The following is a 9,485-nucleotide window of genomic DNA, read 5'->3' as shown; positions in this document are numbered from 1 at the left end:
ATTAACATAGATGGTTCTTCCCATGGAAACCCTAGATAGGCTAGTGTGGGGGGGATTGGGAGAGATATGGATGGCAATGTTATTTTCATGTTCTCTATTCACAAAGGAGTTAATTCCAATAACATGATGGAGGCCTTGGCTATTAAGGTGGCTATGGAATGGGGATGCTCTCTTGGTTGGAGGAAAATGGTGTGTGAGTCAGATTCTCAAATTGTTGTGGATATGATAAATAACCAAATCATGGATGATTCTAACTAGCAAATTACACCTATTGTTAGAGAGATTCTTCACTTAAGTAGTTTTTTGGATTGGATCTCAATGGAGTGACTAATATCTTGGCAAAATGGGCATCAAAGAAAGGAGTTGGTTGGGGTATTTTAGAAAGGGATGATCCTCCTATTGATTGTATTGGTGCTTTTGAGTAGTTAGTGGAGAAGGATAGAGCTTAATTTCTTTTGGGTTTATGTTTTGGTCATCTAGGCTTGAGGCCTTCTATAATTTGGCTTTGATTGAATAAATTTTTACCCATCTTTCTAATATATATATATATATATATGATTATATTATATTATTATGATTTTTACTATTATTATTAAATATAATATAGTAATATATACTAGTTATTATTGTTATTATTATTATTATCATTATGACCTATAAATATAATATATTAATACATATATGATTATTATACTATATTATTACGACCTATAAATATAGTATATTAATATATATATATATATATATGATTATTATATTATATTATTATGATTTTTACTATAATTATTAAATATAATATATATATATATATATATTTGGCAAAAGTGGACGAGCCACTGGATATATATTTATATAAAGTAAAAACTAGTTCAAGAGCTCAATTGGGAAAGAACAAGAAAGAAAACCCAACATCATCGCACTATTTTCAATTGACTTAACATTGATACATACAATCTGACTATATTGATGAACAAAAAATCAACTTTGAAATTTATCAAGTTTTACAAAATTTCATCACATAGTAGGCATGGTGGACTAAAATTCAATCAAAACAAGATTTTCAACATTCTATAAATCATACCAAAAGTGAAGAGAAAAAAGCCTAGCAAGATAGAAAGATACTACTGTGCTATCTCTCATCCATATCCTCATTGGGAGCAGCCATTGTAGAGAAGTCTCATTCCAAATATGGATGTGATATAGGGGCAGGATCCTAATCTGATCTTAGGCCCTCAATAGCAACAACATCCCAACCCAAACTCAGGCCCTTAGTACCAACATCTAAAATGCTAGCAGAGAAACCAATGGATGAAGGCACTTCCCAACCACTAGGTATAGTGACATATGGATGTAGAGGCCAAGTAGTTTCTGCAAAGACATGGTGACCAAGACCAAGATCTTTGAAAGCCAAGAATGACCAGGTGCCAGGTTCATTGACCGAATGAGTTGGGGTGATTGAAGGTGTCTGCACTTGGGTAGCTTTTTCTTGGGCATTAGAAATTGGAATCTCCAAAATATCAATCAAAGAAAAAGTAATTTTCTTCACCTCCTCAGTCAACTGGAAACCCAAAGCATGAGCTAAGAATTGCAAGGCCTTGAGTAGGAACCAAGTGTTGTGTTTCTTAAAGGTTTTCTACATCGCTTCATGGTTCTTCATGAGCATGTTTATTGAAAATATGCCACCAACTAGGGTATTACTGGTCCACAAATCATAGTTGTGCGTCGCACATTTCAATTTATTATCAGCCCAAAATTCTGGCCTGACCACCTTGATGGTGGTAATTTCTAGTCTTGACGAAGATTGAAGAAGGTCCATGGAATTGGAAAGAAAGATGGAGACCAAAGTTCAAGGGAATAAAACATTCCTTGCAGATGTAGAGAAAAGATCCTCCCCAATTATGGTTTGAATCACATGCAAAATGTTATATGAGTGTACAATAAACATATTATCCAAAACCACATCATCAAGATGGTGAGAAATTTCATCTTCATCCAATGCCAAATGGAGCCCAATTTTGAAACTTTTGACAAGATGCTATGATGGAACTGATGACAAGAATCGCATTTCACACATACATCTTGTGGAGACGACATGTTGAAAGTAGTTTGAGTTGTAAACACAAGAAGCTAGATAAATATATTTGATTGAAATCCATTCTGCACCTTAAATTAAATACCTTGGAGTACCTGTAGTCATGAGTAATAAATAGGGTACCAATAAATCATAAACGAGTTGCAAATTGAGGAGGGCAAAATACAAATCTGACACACCCAAAATTGAAGATTGAGCAATTTGATCTGTAGCTATATATGTTGAAATAATTTTTTTGGATACAAAATGCCACATGATGAAACTGAAAAAGGATCATAGTCAATTAACATCAGCCTTCCATTTAATGATGAAGATTTATCACAATTTTGCCTCAATCTCACACTTGGGAGCCTAATTTATGAAAGTTTCAATAAATGTTCAATGCCCAATTTGGATAATGTGCAGTGACCATCAAGTGACATCAAAATGTCCACTATAGCATGCTCGGCACATATGATGATCTAGTTTGCTCAGTATCATCCACAATTCAACATGTGTAGATCATGCAAAACATATAAACCACTCGGCATCTGAAATCACAATCTTACACAACAGCAACTATGGCTTAGCAAATATTTATCACTTGGCACATAGAGTACACTCATCACATAACTTGAAGTATCTTGGCTTCTAACTTCGCACTAAAGGTAACTTGGCACCTATAAGAATTCTGACTCCTCTTGGTAGCAATAGGATAACTCATGTACTATTATGATTTACTTGGCACATATAGCCTACTAGTTTGCATGACACATGAAGCATACTTACACACTCAACACATATGGCATTGGGCACCAAAGGTTACTAGCTTGGATGGCCAACTATGCCTCATCACACATTGATCACTCAAAACATGAAACACACTTGGCATCGAAAACAACTTGGCACCAATGAGAACTCTAGCTCAACATCAGTAATAATTCAACACCTATGTTGATGCAAGCTTGGCACATTGATCACTTGGCACATGAGACACACTCAGCACCTGAGACAACTCTATAGCAATGAGAATTCTAGCTCGGCATCAATAGTAACTCAACACCTATATTGATGCAGGCTCGACACATACATTATACATGACACTCGAAGTGTGTTAGCTTACTCAGTTAGCTCAGCACATACATTATATGTAGCACATGAAGTGTGTTAACCTTCTTGGCACATATCACATGAAGCATGCTTGGCATCTAAAGCACCACATCACACAAAATAATTTCTCGGCACACATATAGACCATTCAGCCCTAGAATTCACTGCCATACCTTACATCATCTATGGTTCGATGCATATTGATCACTCAACACCAAAAACACACTCGGGACCAAAGGAAACTTAGAACATAGGGCTTGCTCAACCCTTGAAGTCCCTACCATGCTTAGCATTAGCTATGACTTAGCACATGAATCACACTCAACTCCAAGAGTTTCTCAACACCAAAAGAAAAAATAGCTCAGCACAAATAGTAAACTCCTCTTCTAGAGGTTAGCAACCATTAGATTCTAAAAATCTTTGTAGTGCTCCATGATTGTAGAGGGGTTTAGAGTAAAAATTGTAAACCCATTGCAACCTAAATTGGAAGATAATATGTCATTTTGTTGCCCTCTCTATATGTGTGTGAAACTGTGATCTCCTAAAACTGATCAATAATATTCTAAATTTTTTGGAGAACATATTTGGGTTTCTAGGAAGATGATTATCTCATAATACAAGCAGAGATTATAACTTGAGAATCACCTTCAATTTGCACTTGTTGGAAGTTCCCTTTCTTAGCTAGCATTAGCCCTGACAAAAAATGACTAGACCTTGGGCATATTATTAGTTCCTAGAGGAAGGGGAGCCGTTGTGATTGCCAAGACTTTACCAAAACAATCTCTAATGCATGCTCCCAATCCTAATTATCTTGGATTACCTCTGGATGCTCCATCAAAGTTGAGTTTGACTAATCCAAGTGAAGGGGGTTACCATTTAACTGTAGACCTATCTATATGAGTTTGCAACTTTAAAGAAGTTCCAATACCAAATGGGATGAAAATTTATTTCCATTCCCAAATGATACTACCATCCCAGGAAGTGATAGATGCATTAAATCTACACCTACTAACACTTGCATTAGTATCTTCTAATATCAATTTTTCAATGATTTGGAGCACTTTCTCTAAAAATGATATTTCTTTTGTAAAAATCCTCTTGTTTCTTTCCCACCAGATAGCCCAAATAACTAGAGTAGGTGTGCATTTCTAAAATCCTGTAAATAGGGCATTGGAGTAAAGAATTGGCCAAGCCTAAAAATTGTCCCAGATATTGTTTTGCAGTGGGGAGTAGTAATTTAATTTTTTTAATACAAACATCCAACATTGGTATGCAAATTGACATCTTGCAAATAGGTGGTCAATTGATTCATCTTCCTCATCACATAAAACACATTTGAGAGGAGAGGCAATATTCATCCTACGCAGTCTATCACTTGTAAGAATTCTATGTTTGATTGCTAGCCAGGCAAAGGACCCAAACTTGGGAAGTACTATTTTATTCCAGTAGAACATGTATGCTCAAGATGATGGTTTGGCCAACTCAAGTTGTTGAAGAAGTTTGTAACCTTCCTTGATTGAGTAGTTACCATTTTTGGTGGGGATCCACATTAGCCAATCCTCAGCCATTGATACAAAAGCCTATCTTTCTTAAAAAGATAGATTTAAGTTGTTGTTTATGTTAAGGATCTAAAGGGAGATGATCTGGATCTTTCCATATTACTTTCCTTGAGAAGATGCAAATTGCATCTAGATAATGAACAATAAGGTTCCCCCATTGTGCTTCTATAACTAAGATGATATTTTGTATGTTTTGCATTGTATTTAATGGGGGGTGGCCATTCCACGAGTCACCCCATAAGTTAATCTTGTCTCCATAGTTTAATTCCCATGAAATGTAGTTAAAGACAATATCTCTGGATGCAATCATGAAGTCCCAAATGATTGATCCCCTAGGGGGATCCAACATAGCATTTCATGTGGCTCATTGTTATCTGGATATTTCTATTGCATAATTTGATACCAAACTGATTTTGGTTTAATATACATCTGCCAAACCAGCTTACCACCAAATGCTTTGTTCCTAGTTGTAAATCATGCATTCTCAAACCAAATAGAGTTGGATGAAATGCCATATTTTGGAGAGAGATAAGTGGAAATTTCTTTTCATTAGTCAAATTTCCTAACCATAGAAAACCCTTAACAAGACTTTGAATTTGTGAGACAACAGAAGATGGTGCTTGCATGACAGCCATGTAATAATTAGGTATTGTAGAAAGGACTAACTTAATGAGCAATATTCTACTAGATAAATACAACCATCTAACTTTCCAAGAAGCAACTTTGCTCTTAATTCTTTGATATACCCATTCCCAAAAAAATTTCTTGTTTGAGTCCATAAATAAAAGAATCCCAAGATAAGTGGAGGATAGAAAATCCTCAATAAACCCCAAAATATGCACAATCTTGTCCAAGATAATCTTGTTTGTATAAAATAAGAAGATTTTTTGACTTTTGATGATTAACTTTTCTGCCCTAAAACTTCTGAATATGTTAAAAGAACTTTCTTAGTTTTTTTAGCCTCAGATACTGATGAGGCACAAAATAATAATGTATCATCAGTAAATAAGGAGTGCATGATTGAGATTTTTGTACCTTCAATTTTTTCTCCTTTCGACTTATCAGATAGATGATGATGCTTGATTTTTCTACTAAGGGCTTTAGCCATGATGATGAATAAAATTGGTGAAAGAGGGTTTCCTTGTTGGGGACCTTGTGTGGAAGAAAAGAAACCAGATGCAGATCTATTGATAATGACTAAGAACCAAGACCCTGAAATACAAGCATTAATCCACTTACACCATTTCTTGTCAAAACCCATTTTTTGAAGGACTTGAAAAAGGAAGTTCTAGCAAACTCTATCATAGGCCTTTTGCATGTCTAACTTGATAGAAAAATTAGAAAATTGACTATTCTTGATGGAATGGAGAACTTCATGAGCTACCATTGTACCCTCCATTGTTTCTCTACTAGGAACAAAGCCACCTTGTTCAGGAGAAATTATGGATGGAAGAAGTTTTTGGAGTCATAGATAGATGGCTTTAGTAATAATTTTATAAGTTAGGTTGCAGAGTGAAATTGGATGAAAGTCTACAAAATTTTTGGGCTCTATGGTTTTTGGAATAATTGTAATATTTGTAGTATTGAAATATTTTGACATAGATTTGAACTTTTTAGATTCCTCCATGACTGCTAGAAGGTCCCATCCCATAAAATCCCAATAGCTCTGAAAGAAAAGTGTTGTGAAGCCATTTGGACCTTGGGCTTTGTTAGGAGGGAAGGAGAAAACAACCTCACAAATTTCTTGAATGGAAAAAGGGGCCAAGAGAATGGAGTTCTCCATAGGGGAGATCATTGTAGGTATGTGTTGGATGAAATCCTCAACTTGTGGAGGTGAAGGTGAGGGAAATTTTGCCAGTGCAAGAAGATTCTTAAAGAACTTGACTCGTTCATCTCTGATCTAGTGAGGGTTAGTTAGAATATTACCTGTTTCAAAATCTGAGATTTGAAAAATTGATTTAGCTTCCCTTTTTTGTTGGGTACAAGTGTGGAAATTTTTTTTGTTTCTATCTCCTTGTTGTAGTCAAATTTCCCTAGACTTTTGCCTCTAGTAATCTTCCTCCTTGTTACACAATTCCTCCCATTATATCTATAACTCTTTTTGTTTAGCAAACATGTCACTATCCATCCCAAACTTGACAATGGAGTAGTGAAATCTCCTCCAATTGTCGCTTAACAATCTCTTTCTATTTGAAGACATTTTTAAAACCTTGTATGTTCCAGATTTTGATCTTCTCCTTGACATATTTCAATTTACTAGCAAATTGGTGCATTCTAGATCCTAGAGCAAAGGCAGCACTGATCCACCATTGTTTTAAAAGTGGGAGAAAATGTGGGTGGCACAACCACATACTTTCAAATTTGAATGATGACTTATGTTGGTTTTGGTCAATAGGTGTAGCTTGATCAATGTAAATGACGATTGGAAAGTGATCAAAATCTAGAGTAGACAAAATCTCTGATTGGAAGAAAAAATTATGTAATTTCTAGTCATTAGATAGTAGAAATCTATCCAATCTGACTGCAATTTGAGAAAAGCCTGATCTCTTGTTTGTCCATGTAAACTTTCCATTAGATGGTCAAATATCCATCAAATCAATATTCTCAACAAATTGAACGAAGTCCTCAATGGTTTTAATGGGTGGCAAAATACCACCAACTTTCTCATTTTGATTTAAGATGACATTAAAATTTCCCCCAATGATGACTTGATGGGAGTTATGATATTGAATCAACATTTCTATATGATCCCATGTTCTCAACTTTTCCTAGGTAGAGGTAAGTCCATACACATTGAATAGAGTAAAAGAGATGTCAAAGTCAAGAACCTACAACATTATCCAATTAGCTTGTTGTTTAATGAGATGACCTTGAATTGTTAATGGGTTCCACAATAAAGTAAGACCCATAGAAGAACCCATACTAGGAGAATACACTGAGGACCACCTTGGCCATTTGGCCAAGGATTTCTAAAATTTTTCTTGTGATAATTTTGTCTCTTGTAGCAACACAATATCAGCTTCTAAGGATTCTAGAAACTTTTGAACCCTGCCTCTCTTATCAGAGGCATTTATGCCTCTGACATTCCATGATACAATTCTCATTGCTGACAAGGAGAACAAGTTGTTCTCCTTGTCATTCTCTTGTTGACAACAAAATTGTCATCTAGTGTTGTCTGGATACCTGAAGTGATCTTAGTCTTAGTTTTAGAACCCTTTGGACATCCTCTAGATTTAGGTGTCTTAGATACCTAAGGGTGGAGAGAGGGAGATTGAATAATGGAGAAAGTGTGTTGAGTATCAAAATTTGACAAGTTAGCTTGGAGCCTAGATTTTGGTTTTCTTTGAGAACCTCAGACTCTTTCAAATTGTCCTCTTGAGGTTGAACCTCTAGCTAATCAGCCACCTATGGAAAGTTGGATTCCACCATAATGCTTGGGATGTTTTGAGAGTTAAGCTCAATTTGGCCCTTATTAATATTAGGTTCCTTTGAATTAGTCACATCAAGATGAAAATTTGAGTTATCTACCACGTGTTGAAAAATACTCTTCTCAAGATCGAGTGGTTCCAAATCACAACACACCTCTAGCATCGAATCTAGTTTAGTCGCTTGTTTTGGAGTTTCAAAATCATTAATGGCCATGCAATAGGATACTTTTTTCTACTTAATCTGATTGTTCCAATGTTGATATTCTTTGAGTAATGCAACTTAGTCACTATTTTCCTGATCAACAACATTAAATCCTTCTTCCTGTGTTATACTAAATACTATATTATTAGCAATTATAGAGGCAATTTGATCTGTAATCTAAAGAGTTTTATAGTCAACATAGAGATTTTTGAAAAGATCCTTATATTTGAAGCATACTAATGGAAAATCTAAAGATGGATGGCAATCATGGGAATTTTTTGATTCAGCTAGCAAAAATTGAATGTATGGTAAGACCAGCTATAAGATTGATGATAATTTGGATGTAGTAAAAAGATCCAAGCACTAATTATCTGGTGAAGTGAAGCCACATTGAACAGAGGCCACTGGGGCCATATCATAATTTGGGTCTGAATGGCCATTGTGGGCACATAAGTTAGGATCTATACTATAATCTAGACATATGTCCTAGACCTCATTAGGTGAATCTTGACATTGAATATTAAAATGACCTAGGTTATCTTGAAACTTTTGAACTATTTGCTCATTTTGAATTTTGATTAATTGATCCCATGAACCCCACTGAGAATTAATGACCAATTAAGATGGAAAAGGTTGCCTCATATCTAATAGCAGGAAAACTCTAGGGTCCAAATGTGGTCAATCATATGGAATAAGGTCATGTGCAAGGAAAATACCCAATTTGTTTGCAAGAATTTCAATGATCTGAGGATTCTTATACTCCAGAGGTAAAGAGAGAAAGGATATCCAATGTGGTAAAAATGGAATCTAAAGAGACTACAGTTTGAAATTTGGAATCCAAATCAAAGTGTATAAACTAGAACCACAAGAAAACTAACCTTTCTATTTATGTCCCAAATCTCTAGCAGCTTTTTTTTCAAAGATGGCTATAAAATATTTTGATTTAGAATCAGTATAGAAGATATCCCTTAATTCTGGCCAAGACACAAGATCCCAATCTTTAATAGTTAGAAATGAGAGAGTATTGGAGGAAAATTTACCAATTACATCTGACTAGGAAGTGTGATCAATGACCTAATACTTGCTTGTGTGTCTTTTGAGTTGGATTCGACAGC

This window comes from Cupressus sempervirens, chromosome 5 (genome assembly GCF_028749045.1).
Source record: "Cupressus sempervirens isolate cs-2001-9-10 chromosome 5, ASM2874904v1, whole genome shotgun sequence".
Lineage (NCBI taxonomy): Eukaryota > Viridiplantae > Streptophyta > Pinopsida > Cupressales > Cupressaceae > Cupressus > Cupressus sempervirens.
This window is presented reverse-complemented; position numbering follows the sequence as displayed.